The 21,800-nt window shown below is 36.5% G+C and overlaps 1 protein-coding gene across 3 annotated transcripts in view; it reads left to right on the forward strand.

Annotated features, from left to right (window-relative positions):
• SLIT2 (slit guidance ligand 2) overlaps window positions 1-21,800 on the forward strand; it is a gene marked incomplete at both ends in the record, with an annotated part of 384,978 nt that overhangs the window by 166,075 nt on the left and 197,103 nt on the right. The gene's annotated exons all lie outside the window — the stretch shown is intronic.

The following is a 21,800-nucleotide window of genomic DNA, read 5'->3' on the forward strand; positions in this document are numbered from 1 at the left end:
ATATAGGATGAGGTACAGGTTTGGATATGGGGAAGTTTATAAGTTTAGCATTAAAGTAGTATTTTTTTTCTTTTCGAATTAGGTCTGGACTACTGTGGAGCAAATGCAATGTTGAGATGAGTATATGGTCTGGAGTGCAGAAGAAAGCTCTCAATTGCAATATAAATCTACAAGTCATAGATATAGAGATGGAAATTGAAGCTATGGAAGTAAATCTTGTTATAATGGAGGAAAGAATATAGAATAACAAAGAGGAGCACCTTGGAGCAACTAGAGCCTGGAAAAAAAAAAAAACAGCATTTAATGATCAGTTAAAGAAGGAGGAACTACTTAAGAAAGGAAGCTAGAGAAAAAAATGGGAATGTGGTACCTTAGATATCTAGGAAAGAGAGTTTTGAAAAAGGAGGAAATGGGCCCACAGGGTAGAATAATGTTAGGTTAAATAAAATGAGAGCTAAGAGTGTTTCATTAGGTTTAGTAAAGTGGATATTGAGGCCAAAACAACTGTAGTGAGAACACATTAGGTACAGTAGTGAGAGTGGAAGAAATATTAGAATAAGCAGGAAGTGAGAAAATAAAGGGTAAATGTCTTGTTGGATATTTGAGTTTGGAAAAAAAGAGCAAATGTGATTGTCCAGAAGAGGAAATGGAATTGAGAGAGCATTTATTTGTTTTTGTTTTTGTTGTAAGAAGGGAAGTAAGATTTGCCCACTTAGGCAGGAGTCAGTATGGAGAGAATGACTAAAGATAGGGAAGAAAGTTTGTAATAGACATCTCCAGGGTCCTGGGAAGGTAAGAGGGATGCAGAACCCAGAAGGAAAGGAAAGGGTGCCATGCAGAAGCAGGTTGGTTCATACATTCAGATGTTGGACATCAAGGGAGTTTCTGTTTAACACCTCTCCATTTCCTTGGTGAGTAGAAGGCAATAGCTTCTATAAAGTGTGAGGAAGGCCAGTAGAGTGGGGACCAGGGGTTGGAGAACAGTTGAGATTTTCAGAACAGGAGAATGAGAGAATGAGAGCTGACCAAACACGTGGATTGCCATGTGCTGGTAAATTCTTCTCAAAAGTGGCTACCATGTATTTTATATGGATGTCAGCCAACTCTGAGATTGTTCCATGAGCACTCAGCAACTAAGGTGCATGTACAGAGAAGATGGGCAGTTGGATTCATTCAGGGTTGGGGATTTTAGGGCAGGTGCAATAAAAGCCCCAAAACACAAGTGAGCTTAGGTTATTGGTGAGGATATGGCTGCAAAGATGAACCACTGAATCCAAGCTGGATGGGCTTCATCTTTGTCATCATTATCTTCATCCATTATCATCTTCTGAATAAGGATGGAATTGAAGTCAGAAATGCCTGAAAAAAAGGAAGAAAGTAGACAGAGTGGTTGGTAAAAGATGAAGGATTCTCCCATCTCATCATGCCTCTATCACCACAAACACACTGTGTCGAAAGAACATTGTCTCTCCATCCAATTCTTGGGAAGGACTCTAGTTAATCGTGTTGGTCAGAGCTAGACATTCGTTGGAACAAGTTTTGCTGGCAAGCCAGAACTTTGTACCTCAAAAGCCAGAGCCAATCTGGCTGATTCCTTTGTGACCACCTGCTTTCTGGCTTTCTCCTCCATTTTCTTGCCCTTCTGTTGGGTGAACGCTCTCACACATTGTGTTTCTGGGGGAGGGGCAGAGCTGAAAGGGAATGCACATCAGCTAGGAAGACCTTCTCTCTGCCTGCTGACTCTAACCCATTCCATCCAGCAGACCTGCGCCCTCATCCATGCAGCTGGAGGTGTGGGTTCCCTTCACAGCCAGCTCTGTGATATCTCTGCAGGCGTACCTGGGGGCGCTGTTCCAAGATCTAGATTACAGTGGAAGGTAAAAGATCCCTTTTAGCCTCAAGCCTAAACTTTGTTCTCCCATCTGATATAATGGAGAGTTTATGAATGGAGTTTTGTTGTCTGCATTTGATCTCTAACTATGGGTCTTTAACCAGGTTATTTAAGCTCCCGATTTTTCATCTAAAAGTGGAACACTAATAATACCCATCTCGCAGTTTGGTAATGAATACCGAACAAGTTAATGCATGTAAAACACTTATCCAATGCCTAAAGTATCATCTTTAATAAATATTAGTTTTTAAAAATGAATTATTATTTTACCAGTGGGCTCTTAATGTTATTTTAGAAGGTGATTAGTTTTTTTTTTTTTTTGATTAAAACAACACAAGTTTATTATCTTTCAGTGTTGGAGGTCAGGGGTCTGGTATGGTTCTCAATGGACTGAGATCAAGTTGTTGGCAGGGTATGTTCCTTTTGGAGGTTCTTGGGGAGAATCCATTCCAACGCCTTTTCCAGTTTCTAGAAGCCACCTGTGTTCCTTGGCTTGTGGCCCCTTTCTGGCTTCAAAGGCAGAAAGGTAGCATCTTCCAGTCTCTCTCTGACTCTGACGCTCCTGCTTTCTTCTTGTGATTACATTGGGCTCACCAGGATAATCTCCCCATCTCAAGATTCTTAATTTAATTCTTTTGCAAAGCCCATTTTGCCACTTAAGGTGACATTCTATAGAGTGTGGACATCTTTGGAGGGCCAATATTCTGCCTACCACTGAAGGCTACTGCAAAAATCCAGGCAAGAGATGATAATGAACTGAGTCAGAGTGACAGCAGTGAAGATGGTGAGAAGTGGTGTTGTTCTGGATATATTTTGAGGGTAGAGCCAACAGGATATTCTGAGATTGGACGTGGATCTTTCTTTTCCAGTGGAGGGGGACTTCCAGTCTACCTCTGTGTTGGGCCTGGACCTCAGTGAGGATGTGGGTTTCTCTGGCATGAGGACCAAGGAGTCACAGATCCATTACTGGAACCTATGTGGACCCCTAAGGCCTGGTACCTGTTGCATGACCTGCACGTGCTCAGTTGAATGGGTCTGAAGTCGGTCTTATAACCTGCCATTAGCTCAAGTGCAGGGACCTTCCAGGGCACAGTCTCCCCCCACTCCCCACTGTCCAGGTTCTGCTGGACCTGACCTACCCCTATTGCTAATTTTTGGCCTGTTCCCCGGGAAGGTCACACTTGCTCCCTGGTCCGTCACACGTCATTTATTTATGTGTTTGTTTATGTGGGAAACCGAGTCCCCCTAAAACCGAGTTCCCTTACTGAGTTTATGATTAGTCTCTCTATCCAAAACTTTATTCCCTTGCTTGTCCCCTCTGGCCTCAATCCTATGCTAACTGAACACTTATCAACCAGAGTCGGCTATTGTTGATAACATCATCAATGTATTAAAATTGCTACATCATCATTACATTGTACTACATCATCATTAACTTACAAACTCAGGTGTTTCTCCAGGGCAAGATGAGCCCACAGATCCCTAAGCCATGGGCTACCTGGACAGAGAATTATAAAAAGGAGACATCCTGATTCCTGAAACTATGATTAAGAAATGTCACAAGGCAATGATTAATCCTAGTTCCTTTGTTCTTCCCCCTTAAAAATTCCTAACTCAAAGACCAAGATGAAGTGGATCTGAGACTTGTCTCCCACTCCTTTGCTTTATGCCCTGCAAATAAATCCTTACTTTGCCGCAAATGCCTGCTGTCAGAGTTCGGCTTTCTGCACCACGGGCACATGACTTCTTGCTCGGTTACATGTGTATCTCTCTGTCCAGAATGTGCTTAGATTTATTTTTAACTTAAAAAAAATTATTTTATAATGTTTTACTCTTTTCTCATTTGATTTGTGATCTTAGAGTATGTACCTCATTTTTACTCTGGAGGGAAAGAGGGAGAAGTGGGAAGCTGGGGAACACCGAGTCCTGAATGACAGAGAAACAACAGAGCTCCTGGAGGTAACTAAGAGGATAAAAGGGAGAAACAAGAAGATGGGCCTTGAAGGACGGGTACCATAAATAAATAAAATGCTTAGACTCATATGGCTGGGAAGATGTGGAACCTAAAATTCAAATCAGAGACTCATAAGGCTCCCAAGGCTTAAATCTGACCCCAACACTATTACCAAGTTGTTTGCACTGCACCTAAGAAAACTGAGTAACAGTTATTGCTTAAGTCAGAAGTGAAAACTAGAGTTAAATTATCTGTGTAAAACTTGAATTATTTGTTGTATATGTAATGTATCACAATATAACTAGCTATATTTGTTAGTTGGAATAAGAGCAAAGATATGGAGTTTCCCTGGTGGCGCAGTGGTTGAGAGTCCGCCTGCTGATGCAGGGGACACGGGTTCGTGCCCCGGTCCAGGAAGATCCCACATGCCGCGGAGTGGCTGGGCCCGTGAGCCATGACTGCTGAGCCTGCGTGTCCAGAGCCTGTGCTCCGCAACGGGAGAGGCCAACGCAGTGAAAGGCCCGCATACCGCAAAAAAATAAAAAATAAAAAAATAAAGAGCAAAGATATGAAAGCAATACTAATTCTGTTTCTCATTTAAAAACTCGTACTGAAATATTTCATATTTATTCATTGGTTTTTATTGTTGTTATATAGTACGTTTTTAGTTATTGGTATTCAGTTTATACACTGAGTATGTACTACATATCTAATAAAGAAATAAAGTAAGTTAGCATTATTGTTATACTGAGGAAAAAACTATCTATTTACAATTAATAATGTGGTTGTTAGTTTTAGCAAATTCATTGCTCACCTGATTACTTTCACCTCATACTTCCATACTTTCTACTCTACACATTTCATCTTGAGCATCCATTCAGCACATGCTGCTTTATCCATTACTGGGTTAATATACCTCAAGTGCAAGTAGGATTCTGGAACTGAGAGGTTGAAGGTTTACTCAGGCTTTGCCGATCGTCAATAAATACCATTTCTCATCACAGTTCCTCAGTTCTTTTAGGTAAAATAAGGACAGTAGCACTGATCCATTTTCACAGTCTTGATAAAAAAAAATTAAACGCCTACATGAAAAGATGTTAGTATGTTTTTTAAATAAAGATTTAAATACGGAAAAATTGTAAGAGAACATAACAGTGGTGAAGGATTTGACTTAGAGATACTTTTTTTTAGTTTTAAAACAATAAAATATTGAGATACTGAAAAAGGTAATATAGGTAGAAGTACTCTGTAAGCTGTAGTCTATAAATGTAAGATGATATTGATATTACAAAACTATTCATTCATATAAAATTCCCAAATTTCTTAAGAGATGTATCTATGTTATTTTAATTATAATAATGTATTTAATAATTGTTCACACTAAATTCCATTTAATTCTAAAATATGTTGTTTTGTACACATATACATTTTTTAAATAGATGAACTTGTCAAATTGAAGGCTAGCTATATTTTATCTTTGGGAGTTAAACAATATACACCTGGAAAACTGGGGCAACCACAGTAATTTAAAATATTGCTATTCTGTGCCATTTTTGCTTAAGTTGACTTAGGAAATACAAGTAAGTGCCACTTAATGAAAAATATGTATAAATGGTTAAGTATATTAATGTAGATATGCAATGATGCAATAATGCTCCTATTTTGACTTAATATGAATCTTTGCTTCGTATCATATATTAAAATACCATTGGCAAACCACTCAACAATTTCCAGGAGTTTCCACTGGAGACAGTGTTCCAAGAGGCCATTGAGCTTTGCGTTTTTCAACCTTTGCTGTTGGGGCATTGGTTTCTGGATTGCTCCTCTGTTAACATGATGAGCTAATTGGCCTAGCAGGACTCCCTTTAGAATAGTGGCCTCTGCTTAGTTCATCAGGAGTACAATTTGTTGTTTCATTTCCTCTTCTAGTCCCACTGGGGAAATTGAATTGTGAAAAGACTGCCTACTGGGAACATTCAGTACTCGTGACTGAATAAGTAACTTTATTTATCTATTTATTTCTTTGGTACTGTCTTAATTAGCAAAGAAAGAAGGACTTTATTAGGTAAGAGAGTGCTGTGGTTTTGATACAGATAGGTGCTGTTAGCAAAGCGTTTGATTCACAGAGCCTTCTCAAAGTCAGGGTATTTTGCAGGTACAAAGCTTATATGAAATTTTAATTTGCAGTGCTAGAGCTGTTTGCCATTTTGGTAAGTGTTAGTCATCCAATGCAGAAGTTGAAGACAAGTCAATGATGTTGTTTAAAAAAAAAAAAAACACAGTTGTGAAGTTTAGAAGATTTATTCTTTGGACCACACAAACTTTAATTTTTCTCCAATAAAGATTGTTGGTCCATAACAGTGTCCTAATGTGGGCTTGAACAGTGTATCCTTAAGTTTTAAAACCTTTACAATTTATCAGTTGCATCATTATTTATTGCTGTATCCACTCTTAGGCAAAAACAGAGTTTATGAGACCTAAACATCATGATGAACAAAGTCAGATAATATATTTTACATCTTTTTCTTCTAGAATTGAGGACTAGTTTCTACTGTACCTTATCAAACTCTTAAGTGTAATAAGGAAATTTCCTAAGATATGATTTAAATATCCTCTAACTTAAAACCTCAGATGTTTTCTAGAACACCAGTTTAATAACTGCTTATCCTGAGAGTAGAGGCAGAATAGTGTAATGATTAGAGATACTCTGGCTCTAGAACAAGACAGCCTTGATCCCAGTCACTGCTCTGTCGCTCACTAGCTTTGTGACCCTGGGCAAACAACTGAATTCCCTGAATCGCATAAGGTTAACTTAATAGGGATATTGAGAGTTAATACAAGGCAAGCTCTCCAAAGAGCTCTTGGCAGACTGCCTACCACATAAGAATTGCTCAGTGGGTGTTAGCAGTTATTTTATATATTTCTTGATAATCTAGCACAAACCTGGTGCCAGTCATGTGTGCAATAAAGCATTCATAAATGCATTATTTAATGAGTGAATGGACAAGAGGAAGTGTTGTCCATAAAACTTAGAATCATTATAAATCCGTCTCTGCCCTATACTTTTAAACAAAACAGCACATTTCTCTGTAGTTATAAAATTACAGCCAAATGTGGGAGAGGTTCAGAAGAACTTAAAATCTATATTTAGATAATAGATCCTTATTATCCCCAAGCCATAACTATAGTCTCTCAAAATTTTGAACATTAATTTGTAACATTCTATGAGTCTGGATGACTAGAAATAGAATTTAAAAATTCATCTTAATAAAATACTGTGAAAAACTTGCAAAGATTTTTCAAAAATATGCCTTATAACCCTTAAAAAGAAGAGCTTGTTTGTATACGGTTTCCTGATGTCTGAATTGAACAGGTAAGGGGAGGGGACTGGGGGAGTCACTTCATGGACTGAGTTCCTCATGTTCTTTGCCAGATATGATGAATATTCAAAAACAAAACAAAAATAACTAAGTCATTGTTCCTGCTCCTAAGGAAGGTGTAATCAATCTACTTGTGTAGATAGTTGTAACACATGATAAATCGAATTATATATATTTGTATATATACTGTTATTTTACATACATATGATATATGTAATAGGTAGTATATATATATTATACACACATACATATATACGTGTAAATTCAAGTACTTAGTAATTATTACTAATAAAGTAATAATTACTTTATTACTAATAAAGTAATACAGTATCATTGCTCTATTACTAATAAAGTAATAAAGTATTATTACTCTAAGTCTGTGTCCTAGGAGTTTAAGAAAATAAGGAAGTTTCCTTCCACTACTAAGAATGTTCTGCTTCCCTTTGAAACAGATTTATGGGGAACTGCTGAAGTAAGGGAATCATCTTAATCAGTTTTTAGAACTCTCAGAAAGTTCTGAAGTCTAGGAAAAAGGTGAAAATATAAAATTTTCATTATGGGAGTTAGTTATTTTGTACTATACTAAGAAATATGAGTAAGATAGAGACATCATTGTTAATGATGTATGTACTTTTATTTTGCAATCACAGTAATTTATGGTAGTGTTGGAGGTTTTTTTTCCCCCATGATTGTTCCCATGTGTGGGAATGCAAAGCAGCATGCCTGGCATATTATTTTCATTGTACTTGTCTATCTGTCTGTTTGGGCTTTCTTCACTCTTTTTTAATTAATCTGTGATTATCAACAGGAAAACATTGAGACTACTGTTATTAAATTCAACACAAATGGAAGATGGTATTGATGTACTAAGTAGTACGTGGTGGCCGTAATCAAACTTTCCATGTGATTTCCATTGGGAAAACAACAATTTAGCAAGTTAATTCCTGCCTTTAGTTAATTCTTAAGAATTGATCTCCATTTGGGCTCTCTGTTATAAAGGAATATGTTATTGTTTATTCTCTCCAGTGCATGAATAGTAAAATAATTCAGAAAGTATGTTTTCATATGATAGAAGTGTGATTATCTTGGCAAATATTACAACAACAATAATATTCAGAGATACTTCATTTTCTGTTCTTGGTGCTCTTGCAGCTAGTTGGGCCATGTGACTAGATCTGGACAATAGCATGTGATGTGTGTCACTTCTGGATTGACTCAACCCTTGTGTGACAGTGTAGTCTTTCTTCACTTGCCATAAGGAAATGAGTCTTTTCAATAAATAGTCCTAGGTTAACTGGATTTACAAAGAAAAACAACTGCATCTTATCTCAGATATACACAAACATTAATTTCAGGTAGATTGAAGATTGAAATAGGAAATGCCCAACAATAATATTTCTTGAAAATGTCATAGAATATTCTCAAAATCTTTGGTTAGGCACATTTTTAAAAAATGAAACACATAAAGCACAAAACTTAAATGAAAAGAATGAGAATTTGAACTCTATTAAAATTTTAAAAACTTTTATCAGAGATACCACTTCATAAATAAGAATAGAGGAGTATTTGTAATATATGTAAATGTAACCACAAAAGGATTCTTATACAAATTATAATTATATTTCAAACTTATATAAATCAATAAGAAAGAGCAGATAACCCAAGAAAACAAACGAAATAGAGTCAGACAAATATCATATTATTATTGCTTATATGCAGAATCTAAAAATAAAATGATACAAGTGAACTTACTTACAAAACAGAAGCAGACTCACAGACTTCGAGAATGACTTTATGGTTACCAGGGGGGAAGGGTGGAGGGAGGGGTAGATTGGGAGGCTGGGATTGACATGTACACACTGCTATATTTAAAATAGATAACCAACAAGGATCTACTGTATAGCACAGGGAACTCTGCTCAAAATTCTTTAATAACCTAAATGGGAAAAAGAATATATACATGTATATGTATAACTGAATCACTTTGCTGTACACCTGAAACTAACACATCATTGTTAATCAACTATACTTCAATAGAAAATAAAAATTTAAAAAAAGAAAGGGGGACAAAAGTCTTGGACAGGCGCTTCAAAATGAGAATATGCAAATGGATAATAAACACATTAAAGGATGTTCAACATCATTACTTATTAGGACAATGCTAATTAAAGCCACAGTAAGACACCATTACTTACCCATTAATACAGCCATTAGAAACAAAAACCAAAAAACTGATAACACCGAGTGCTAACAAGGACTGTAGACCTACTGAAACTCTCAAAAATTGCCATTTGGGGTGTAAATTGGCATAACCTGTTTAGAAAACTGTTTTGTAATATCTGCTAAAACTGAACTTACTAATTCCTTATGGTCCAACAATTACTTACTCATTCCTTATGGTCTAACAATTCTACTTCTAGGTAGATGCTCAACCTAACATAAGTAGATTACTATGTAGATTTGTATTTTAAAAGATGTGTTCCAGAATATTCATAACAGCAGTATTATTAAAACCTCCAGTGGAAACAACCTAAATTTTCATCAACAATGGGACATAAAAAATAAATTGGAGAATATTCAGACTTTGGGTATGAATACAGTATGTGATGAAAATAAACTGTGGCTACATACAACAACATAGACTCTTACAAACATAGTGTTGAGAAAAAAATGCCAGGTGAGTAAGGTCCAGACTGCATGATTTCTTGTCCATAAGTCTTATTTATAAATAAGTCTAAAAATAGACAAAACTAATCTGCTATAGTAAGAATCAAAATTGTGCTTTCCTTTAGGGAGCTAAATGAGAAGAGTCATGGGGAAGGGATTTACTGGTAGTGTTTTGTTTCCTTGCTGTTCTTACATGGGTGTGTTTATTTTGTTAAACTTCATCAAGCTGTGTTCTTAGGACTTGTGCACTTTTAGTTATATATGTTATATTGCTAAAAAATTCAACACTGAATCTGTAAGCAACGTATTACAAAAAGGCTACATTGATAATTACACTAGGAACATCTCTCCTTTCAAATCAGCCAAATCTTATTACTTTTAAAGTCAGACTTTTGTGCGGTCTAACTTTGGTTCACATGTGCACTGCTCATATTCCCAGGATGCCGCTGTCTCTAAAACATATAGGATCGCTGCCCTGAGATTTTCAAAGGGCTGCAACGTATTACAAAAATGCTAACAGTTTGTTTTGTGATGAGAAAGGATTTTTAAGCACAGACTGTTAGACTGTCTTCCAGATACTGAAATTTAATTCCCCAGGGCCAGCTCTTCCCCTTTAATAGTTATTTTAGGTTAGAGTTTTGTCTTTAGGGAAAACAAATGAAGGGACTGGTATGGAAGAAAATCAATGGACATACATACTTAAATATGGTAACAAAATCACCAGTAGTGTAATCTGGGTCAAAATATGTTTTTCAAGTTGTGAAGAACAAAACTGGACTAAAAACTATCTAGAAATGTCTGCCTCTTGTTATTTCTTTTCAGTTTTAACCAAATAATGTCTACCCTTTCACTGGCCCTGCCATCCCCTCAACTATTCTAATTCATCATTCCTTGTTGGCAGGCAGTAGTGGAGAACTTGACTTCACAATCTCAACAGCTTAGTCCCAAACAAGCCAGCAAAACATTAGGACTCTCAGTTGGCAGGAGCATGAAAGTATCTTCAGAAGGCCAAGTGATGTCACATGAAACTTCTGTTTGTCCACCTTATTTGAGCAAAGCTCAATGGGCATGATTTCAGCAGAATATGAGGTGCCCCTTATTCTCAAGCTTTTGATTGAGTTCTGTATATGGACATAGCTGGGAAAAACTAAATATTTCTTTGCCAAGTTCAAGCTCCTACATATCCAATGAAAAATTAGCATAGTGGAGAAGAGCCAAACACCAAAGATTATATCTACTGCACTGTGAAAGGCCTGTTCTGTGGTCAGAAGCAAAAGCAAAACAAAGCACTTTGATTGGCAGTGCTTATGATGGACAAGTCTTTTCAGACAGATGCTGAGATGGGGATACAGATAAAGAAAAGCAGAGGAAATCTGAGAATGGTGGTGATCAGCAATTGTTCCTTATCTCCACCTGCATCAAAACAGTCTGTGATGTTAGCGTTTTTTTTAAACTCATTTGTTCAACAAAGGCTTGTTAAACAGCTTTTCAATCTCAGTGATTAGCTTGGGATGCAGTATTCATATGACATGGCACCTAGCTCAAGGGGCTCACAGACAAATTATAGGAGAAATAAGTTGGATAGAAACAAGTTATTACAGTATAATGTAATAAAAAGAAATATACAAAAATAGAGTAAATCAACCAGGAGAATGTAATCCCCAACTCCAAGCTCATGCATGACAGAAACTCTTTTCAGGCCTCAATTTTGTATTACTTCCTCTGTTTGAACTTCAGGACTTTTATACATCCAGTTTTTTATTCTAGGGCAGAATGTGTGAGACCAGCTCCCTTCTCTACTATTCATGCTTGTATCGTAGCTTAAGCATCACTTTGCCCCAAAGCTGACCCTGATTCCCTTTTCCCTTACAGGGTAAAATTTCAGTTTGCTGACCCTGCTCTGTGCTCAGCCAACTTCCCTTTTGTTCATGATATTGCACTTGACTTTTATCATCTTTCTAGTCCTACCAGATTATAAATTTCTTTAGGAGAAAGGCCATTCCTATTTCATTCAGTGTGGAAACCCAGCTTCTGACTCTGGAACTTAATTTATACTCATTGAGTCAATAGTAAGTGAGCCTCAGTCTGAGAAGCCTAGGGAACATGATGATGCAATCTACCTGGTAGAACCACAGAAACATTGGGAAGAAACAGCTTGTATCACTGTAGCTCATGGCATTGTTCTAAGTGACAGTTTTCTTATATAGCTTTTTTGTGTCCTACACAATACCTAATGAAGAAAGAATATTATCCACTTTTAAACTTTGAGCTCCTGGGGCTTCTTAAATTTGGTCTGTGTCGTATTGGAAAAATCAGATGAAATGTGTTGACCCTCTTCCATTCCCACCTTTCAAATGCACCTGTGATCATACATGTTTGTATATAATTCCTAGGATCCCATGGATCTGATTCTCTAGAATCTTGGTGCATTACATCATCTCAGCGTCTTACCAGGAAGTAAGAATGCTTATACCCATTTTATAGTCCAAGAAACTTAAGTGCAGTATGGTAGACTAAATTATTTTAGGTCATTTACCTATTAGTTTGTGGTAGGTCTTGCATATGAACCCAGATGGATCTTACTCCAAAAACCATGGCCTTTACACGACACCTGACTTCAAAGCATCTGGCATATGGTAGGTCCTTTCAGGGAAAAGGACAAAGATGGGAAAATGCCAGTGTAGGGTTGTTTGATCCACTGTAGGGTTGTTTGAGCCACTGTGTTTTTTGTTTGTTTGTTTGTTTGTTTGTTTTTTGGTACGTGGGCCTCTCACTGTTGTGGCCTCTCCCGTTGCGGAGCACAGGCTCTGGACGTGCAGGCTCAGCGGCCATGGCTCACGGGCCCAGCAATTCCGCGGCATGTGGGATCTTCCCGGACCGGGGCACGAACCCGTATCCCCTGCATCGGCAGGCAGACTCTCAACCACTGCGCCACCAGGGAAGCCCCGAGCCACTGTGTTTTAAGCTGTTTGGTTTTTATATACAGTGTTGAGACAAAGAATTAGAAAGTTCTTTAATATGTGGACTTGTAAATTTGTGCAAGAAAGTTGGGAAGGGAGGGCAGAGCCAAAGAGGAGAGCATGAGAGGGCAGAGCTACCCTACTTCAAAATGAGAGTTATGAAAAGCCATCATTAATGATCTCTCATTTTATATTATTTTGGATGTGAGCTTGGGAAGATAATATTTTCAGAGTTATTTTGACTCAGGTTCAATTATTTTTCTCATGGTAAAATATTTGTATACACACACACGTATGTATTTATATATGCATATATATTCATTTATATTTAACTCTTCAGAGGTGATCATTATTCAGCTTAGATTCCTTGGTTAATAAAAATTAATAAATGCACATTTTATGTTTTAAAAAATTTATGCAAAACAAATTTACTCATTTTGAGTCTTCTATTGTACGTTAGATTTTTTCTACAGCTGAATAAAACACAGTTAATATAGGATTAATTTATGCTCTTAGCCCATTAGATGTAATTTAATATAAATTAATCATTTTATATAGAGAAAAAATTTTAACAGTATTTCCCTGCATATTATTATTATTATTAGCCTCAGCTTGTATCAGAACTATTAACTTAATATGAAAGAAAATCCAAATTAATTTTTTCCCATGCTATGATGAAATCTTTTACATTTATGCTGTAAACTATCAGAGTAAATAAACAAATACTTTTTGGCTTGCAAGAATCTTTTTATTTCACAGACTTGGGATCTGGTAAGTTGCTTTATTACAAATGATTTTTAAAAAAATAAATGCTATTTTTGAGACAGAATTCACATAATGTAAAATTCATTCTTTTAATGCATACAATTCAGTGTTTTTTGGTTTATTCTTAGAGTTGTGCAGTCATCACCACTATCTAATTTTAGAACAGTTTTATCACCCTAAAAAGAAACCTTGGACCCATTACCACTCACTCCCCATTCTTGCTTCCCTCACCTTAGTTGTGTTTGCCCCTAGCAACTGCTAATCTACTTTCTGCATATGAATTTGCCTGTTCTGGACATTTCATATAAATGGAATCATATAAAGTGTGGCCTTTTGTGTCTGCCTTCTTTCACTGAGCATGATGTTCAATGTTTAGCCATGTTGTAGTATGTATCAGTACTTATTCCTTTTTGTGTCCAAATAATATTCCATTATATGGACTTACCACATTTTATTTATTCATTTTTTAGTTAATGGGCATTTGAATTGTTTCCAGTTTTTAGCAATTTTTTAATAACCTTGCTATGAAGATTTATGAACAAATTTTATGTGGAGATATGTTCTCAGTTCTCTTGGATGTATACTTAAGAGTGAAATTGCTGGGTCATATGGTAACTCTGTTTAGCTTTTAAATTGGGTTATTTGTCTTTTAATTGCTGAGTTGTAAGAGTTCTTTATATACTCTTGTTACAGGCTCCTTATTAGATATTTGATTAGCAAATATGTTCTCCCATTCCGTAAGTTGCCTTTTCACTTTTTGTTTTGTTTTGTTTTGTTTTTTTGTGGTACGAGAGCCTCTCACTGTTGTGGCCTCTCCCGCTGTGGAGCACAGGCTCCGGACGCACAGGCTCAGCGGCCATGGCCCACGGGCCCAGCCACTCCGCGGCATGTGGGATCCTCCCGGACCAGGGCACGAACCTGTGTCCCCTGCATCGACAGGCGGACTCTCAACCACTGCGCCACCAGGGAAGCCCCCTTTTCACTTTTTTGAAGGTGTCTTTTGAAACATGACACATTTTTAATAATGACAAAGTCCAGTTTGTTTAGCTTTTGTCAATTGTGCTTTTGGTGTCATATCTAAAGCACACTGCCTAATTCAAGGTCACAAAGATTTACTTCTGTATTTTATTCTAGGATTTCTTTAGTTTTAGGTCTTACATTCAGGTCTGACTTCATTTGAGCTAAATTTTTTTTATGTATATGGTGTGAGGTAGAGGTGCAGTTTCATTCTCTCGCATGTGGATATTCAGTTGTCCTGGCAACGTTGGTTGAAAAGACTATAGTTTTTAATTGTCTTGAGAGCTTGTTGAAAACCAATTGACAATGAATGTAAGGGCTTATTTCTATACAATTATTTATGCTCCTCTGATCTATGTCTATGCCTATGTCGATAACACACAGTGATTACTGTAGTTTGGTAGTAAGTTTTGAAATTGGGAAGTGTGAGTCCTCCAATTTTGTTCTTTATTTTCAAGATTTTTTTCTATAATTCTGCATCCCTTGAATTTATGTATGAGTTTTAGTAGTAGCTTATCAATTGCTGCAAAACAAACAAACAAACAAACAAAAACCAGCTAGTATTTCAATAGCAATTGTTTTGAAACTATAAGTCAATTTGGAGAGTATCTTCCAATCCATGAACATGGGATTTTTTTTTTTCATTTATTTATTTCCTTCTAAGTGCTGCTTTAGTTGCATCAAATAAGTTTTCTTTACTGTGTTGTTATTTCATTTCCATTCACCCTAAAATATTTTGTAATTCCCCTTAGTATTTTTCCTTTGAGACATTGCTATTTAGGAATACGTTGTTTAATTAACACATATTTGGGAATTTCCCAAAGTTTCTTTTGTTATTTATTTCTAATCTCATTCTATTTTGGTAAGAGAACATACTTATGCATGATTTCAATGTTTTTAAATGTACTGAGATGTGTTTTAAGGTGTAACATATAGTCTATCCTGGAGAATGTTCCAGGTGCATATAAAATGAATGTGTACTCTACTATATAGCTAGGTGGAATATTCCATACATGTCTGTAATATCTAGTCAGTTTATAGTGTTGTTGAGTCTTTATTTCTTTACTGATTTTCTGTTTAAGTTTTCTATCCATAATTGAAAATTAGGTATTGAAGTCTTCAACTATTATTTATGAATTGTCTATTTCTTCCTTCAATTTTGTCTGTTTTTTCTTTCCCATGTATTTTGGACCTCTTTGCTTTTATCTCACTTGGAGTTTGTTGGAGCTTCTTGGGTGTGTATCATGTTTTCATAAAATTTTGGAATTATCAGCCATTATTTCTTTAAATATTCTTTCTGCCCCCTCTTTTTCTCTCCTCTACCTATTGTAGTCCTTTAATGCAGATTTTAGTACATTAGTGGTATTCCACAGGTTGCAGAGACTGATTAATTTTGACTAAATGTTTTTGTCTTTGAACAACTAACATATTTATGGCATCTGAAGAATCTCTTCTTGATGATCTAGATGAGACATAACATTCTATTTTAGTATTCTCATATTTTGTGTAATTATGATAATAAAGATAAAATAAAGTTTGGATACTTTCAGGGAAGGAATGTCTACAAGTATGCTGTGAGAGAACTAGATATCTCATTTGAGCACATGAAAAGTCTGTAAATATTTAAAGTGCTAGGAAGTGCAACTGACTGGAAGAGGTATTTGATTCTAGGAGTGTTTCAACTATTATAATAGTAGCAGGTATCATTTTTTGATCACTTACTAAGCTTTAGTCTTTTCAAATATTTCCACATTTAATAATTTACATAAGTATAATTATAGAAGCTTTAAGAATAGATTAAAATCTCTAAAGCAATTTATAAATAAGCCTATTTATGTGAAAGTCCCAAGTTAACTTTATTATAGTTACAGCTGTCACTATCTCTTGGTGGAGAGCAGGGTCAATGCACTCTTCCCATGAAGTATGGAAATTTTGAACCTCTGTAGCTCATATGTAGAATGATTCTTTATTTCCATTTTATAGATGAGCAAACTGAAACTCAAAGAGATTAACCATTTTACTCAACACTATCCTTTGTTATATTTGTATATATCAAAGATAGTTGAAATTAAGTTCAAGAAGGGTTGATTATACTTTGTCACCAGTGGTCTTACTTATTCAATTCTTTTCTTCCATTATAGAAACATAGTAGACACTCAGTTAATGAAGATACAGTATTAAAATCAGTCAACTTTTTATTCTATCCTGGACCTGTTGTTTAGGCATGTGTTCTCTGAGTTCTCACTTTATATTTCTAAATCATTAGAAAAAGAAAGAAACATGATGGTTTATGTATTAAAAATGTAAGTCTTGGATGTACTGTTGTCATTTATCTGTATTAGTCTGCCAAGGCTACCATAACAGAATACCACAGACTGGGGTGGCTGAAAAAACACAAACTTGCTTTCTCACTGTTCTGGAGGCTGGAAGTCCAGGATAACGATGTCAGCAGGGGCTGGTTTCTGGTAAGGTCTCTCTCCTTGACCTGCAGACAGCCACCTCCTCACTGTATCCTCATATAGCGTTTCCTCTATGCATCCATGGGGGACAGGGGAGAGAGAGAGAGAGACATCTCTCTCATGGAAGACACTTCTCATAAGAAACCAGTCCTATAGGATTAGGGCCCCACCCTATGACTTCATTTAACTTCAGTTACTTCCTTAAAGGCCTTATCACAAAATATAGTCAAATGAGAGTTAAAGCTTCAACATATGAATGAAGGAGTGCACAATTCAGTATATAATACTTTCTCTTACATAATGATTCTGAGATACTGAGGAAAATGTTTTTTGAAAATATCTACAAATGGAGAAAAAAATCATATCACCTCCCTTCCCCATTTAACTTTTAAAGTTAAAATTAATCTTAAAGTGTTGTTTGTTTTAATAATGCTTATTCTGGCATGTGTTTTAAAAGACTATAAATCCCGTTAATGGAGTTGAACACAAGTGTTAAAGCAACTGAGAAATTTTAGAATGAGCAAATTGTTCTGAAAACAATTAGAAAAATATGATTTCCGCTCAGTATGTTTTCCATTCAGCTCTTCATTTGGTTTACATAAGGCTTGTTTGGAAAACTTTCTTTGTTCAGTTAAACAAGTTAAGTCTGATCTTAGATGTATCTGACTTGCCTTCAATGTTCTTGCAGCCACAGAAGCTTCCTCCTGCCTATCATTAAGCTTTTATAGAATCTTTTCTTCACTCAAGTGTGATAAGTTTTAATATAGCTACATGAGCAAGTGGAAACAGAATGAAGCCTTGGGTTCAAATCTGGGCTTTGCTTTTTACTGATCAGTGAGACCTTGAACAAATTACTTCATTTTGTCCCTCATTGCCTTGGCTTTGGAATCAGGATAGTAATATCCCCCACATGTGGTGAATGTGGAGATTAAAAAAAGATGACATTTATGAGAGCCTGTTGCATTGCTGGACTCATCCTAATTCCCTTCATACCTACTCACTATGTTCTTGTTTGTTGATCTATTTATATCTTTGTCCTCCTGCTTTGGAGCTAGGCTCCCGCTTCCTCTTCTAACTTGTTTCCTACCACTCTCATCCTCTGTTAATAACATGAGAGCTGTCTTCTTTCCTTCCCAGCTCACTCCCACTTCAAGACTATATGTGCTTTTCCTTCTATCTTGACTCTTGTTGCTCCAGATTTTTACAGAGCCGCCTTCTTATCCCTTTGGCGTGCACAAAAACTACCTCTTCTAGTGGCCTCAAATTCACTTGTTCTAAGAACACATGGACTTCCCTGGTGGCGCAGTGGTTAAGAATCCACCTGCCAATGCAGGGGGCCCGGGTTCGAGCCCTGGTCCGAGAAGATCCCACATGCCACGGAGCAACTAAGCCCGTGCGCCACAGCTACTGAGCCTGCGCTCTAGAGCCCGTGAGCCACAGCTACTGAAGTCCGTGTGCCTAGAGCCCGTGCTGCACAACAAGAGAAGCCACCACAATGAGAAGCCTGTGCACCACAATGAAGAAGAGCCCCCACTCACCGCAGCTAGAGAAAGCCCGCGCACAGCAACGAAGACCCAATGCAGCCAAAAAAAAAAAAAAAACCCAATAAAAATAAAAAAAAAAGAACACATACCTTCCTTCAACCTCCAGCCCTAGACACATTAACTCTATCCTTCACCTTGTTAAGTTTCCAGCACTTTTCACTATATGAAATGATCTTAAGTGTTTGCTGGCTCTCTTCTACAATAGAATGTATTACCGGGAGGGACAGAGACATTTTCTGTCTTAACTCAGTATTCTGAGCATATGAGGGTTTGACAATAAATATCTATTGAATTATATATGAATAGAAGAATCTACACATTAAAACTAAGTAACTAAACATTTAAACACCTTTTATCTGACTTAGCAGCATATTTTATCCCTTGGGTTGTTATTAGATGTAATTCTCTGAAGTCACACATGGTAGATAAAGTGGTCCAAAAAAATTCCAGGTGATGATGGAAACTAAGACAAGGAATCAAGATGTATTGTTGTAAATTTACAACGTATGTAAAACACACATGGTTAATTAAGACTTGTTATCTGCCACCTTATGGATATATCCATGTAACAAAATATTTTTCTCTGTTATGTTTTGCTGAAAATGTGATAATGCAGCATATTGCTGTCATTTTCATTCCAAAAGTCTAGTTATAGGTTCAGGGTAACAATTAGATCTACCATGGGTTATATTGAATATTTAGTTTCCTTTCGATACAGGAGTCAGATGATCCTTTGACAAGCAGTAGTGAAAGCTTGAGGGTGATTTCACTGACTCAAACCTGATATTATCTGTTGCACAAACTAAGACATCAAAGACTTTTAAATACTGGTGAAATTCCAGGGAGAAGTAACTGCATATTAACCTTAAGAACAACTCCTCTAACTTGTCACATACTGAAATTTGTGTTTAATTATTAATTTATTAATTATTAAACATTAGCAATTAAATATTAATTGAGAAGTTACTTTCTCTTGTTTCTGGCTCTCTCTTTCTCTCTCTCTCTCTCACACACACACACACATACACATACACACACAGGAATGACATCAAATTAAAAGGGAGGAAACAAGTATGAGAGAACTGTGGTAGGAACTTTCTGCTTCCCAGGACACTAACTATACCCATTAATGCCCCCCAAAATTAAAAAAAATACTAATTCATGGCATTTCTTCATTAAAAGAATATCAGATTACTTTATGTTTCCATTAAATGCATACAAGGGTACTGTGTCTATTTTCAGAGTTCAGTAGCTTCCCAGTAGATGGCACCATTGAGACTCAGTGTTGCTCCATCTTGATAAGGAAGTGTCATGAAACACTTGCAATTTCAAAGCATCTGTAAATAGTGAGATATAGTAACACTTGCAGTTGCCTTAGAAAACAAATATTCCTACAATATCTAGAAAATAAGTCAACTGTTGAAACCAATAAATGTCACAAGAACTCCCACCGTGTATGTATAACTTTTTGTATCTAATGATTTTTGTAATTTTAAATTTAAACTATTGAAATTATTTTTATAAAGAATGTGAATACAAACACAGACACATATGCATATTTAATCTCTCTCTCTTCTTATAAATTCTGAAACCTTTCATGAGGATTTCTGTTAACCCCTCACATTCTTGCCCATTTTCTGCACATACTATAGCCATGAGTGGGGCAAGAATATGAGGGTCACTAAAGGTAACACTTTATATCTAGACAGCTGGACTTCTCTCCTACCTGTGTGCATTACCTAGGCTAAAGGAGCCTTCTAGATGTACAAATCTATGAATCTCTAACAGTTACAAGAATTTATATTTGGTTTTCCATGCTCTCAATTCCCAGAGTAATATCCAATCTAACTTTGCTAGTAACTAAAAAGCAATTCCCACATTTGTGTCTTAAAGATTTATGTGCAAGTTGCCTATGTAAAATTGGGAACGCATTTTTCTCTAGGAACGGTATTTTAATGATTGTTAGGTTGTCTGGGTAATCCATAATGACATTTTAATCTGCGACCTGATAAATTCTCTGTGACTTTGAGACGATAGAGCATAGTGGTTAAAGCAAAAGTACTGGTGTCAAATAAACATCAGTGGATTTCAGTACCTTCCCAGTTAGTTATTAACTCACTATTTGTACCTATTTACTTATATTATTTACTTACTATTCTCGCTAATTATTACTATCTGGATATATTTTGGCGAGTTACTCAGAGAAACTGAAAATTCCCATGGGCTTCAGTTGTTCCTATGAGAAAGGGATGGGGGATAGTGATTCCAGATCCTAAGTCACTGGTCACCAACCCCAGCTCTTCTACTTTCTACCTGTATAACCTAAAGCGTTAACATAACCTCTCTGAGACTCAGTTTTCCTCTCTTCAAAATGAGAAAGATGGCCCTACTTGGCAGTGTTACTGTAAGGATAAGGATTAAACAAGATTTGTGTGTGTGTGTGTTTGTGTGTTTAAATATAAGATACATATTTATATATACATGCGTGTATACACACACATATATGTATATATACCACCAATGTATACATGCAGCTGCATTACTATACTACCTGTATTGAAGTTAAGTATTAAAAGCAGGAGATTGATTATGTTTTATGACCTCACACAGTTGTCTCCATCTTAGAATAAGTACAAGCTTTCAGGGACTTCCTCTGGGCTGTGTCTCTGCTTTTTAAAATTTTTAGTCCTGGGAAACTCCAAAGCTTTAAAGTAACTCAATATAACACATAAACATGGCTCATGGAGGTTCTGTTAAGGGTCTGTATGGATCCTTTGAATAAAATAGAGCCAGCCCAGGCACTTTGAACAGATCATTCCAACAATAAGCAATAACCACTGCCTCTAATATCCAAGTCATTCCGGCCCATCTTTCTCCACCAGGCTCACAATTCATTGCACCATCTCCCTAAATAATTACCCAAGACAAAACCCCACTTCTCCCCATCCCACTCATGTCGGTTTAGCAACAGGCTTTGGTGAGGGTCTCTCTGTCCATGTGCTGCAACAACTGTGGGCAGATGACTGACCTGAATTCTAACTTGGCCCCATAGGGTTAAGGCAGATATGTAGTTCTGAGTGGCCTTTGGGAACCACACTATGCTTCTGGTAGCTCTCGTATATTCCTCTCTCCAAATGACCAGTCTTTTATTCATTAATTCATT

The sequence above is a fragment of the Hyperoodon ampullatus genome (genome assembly GCF_949752795.1).
Source record: "Hyperoodon ampullatus genome assembly, chromosome: 1".
In the NCBI taxonomy this organism is placed as follows: Eukaryota; Metazoa; Chordata; class Mammalia; order Artiodactyla; family Ziphiidae; genus Hyperoodon; species Hyperoodon ampullatus.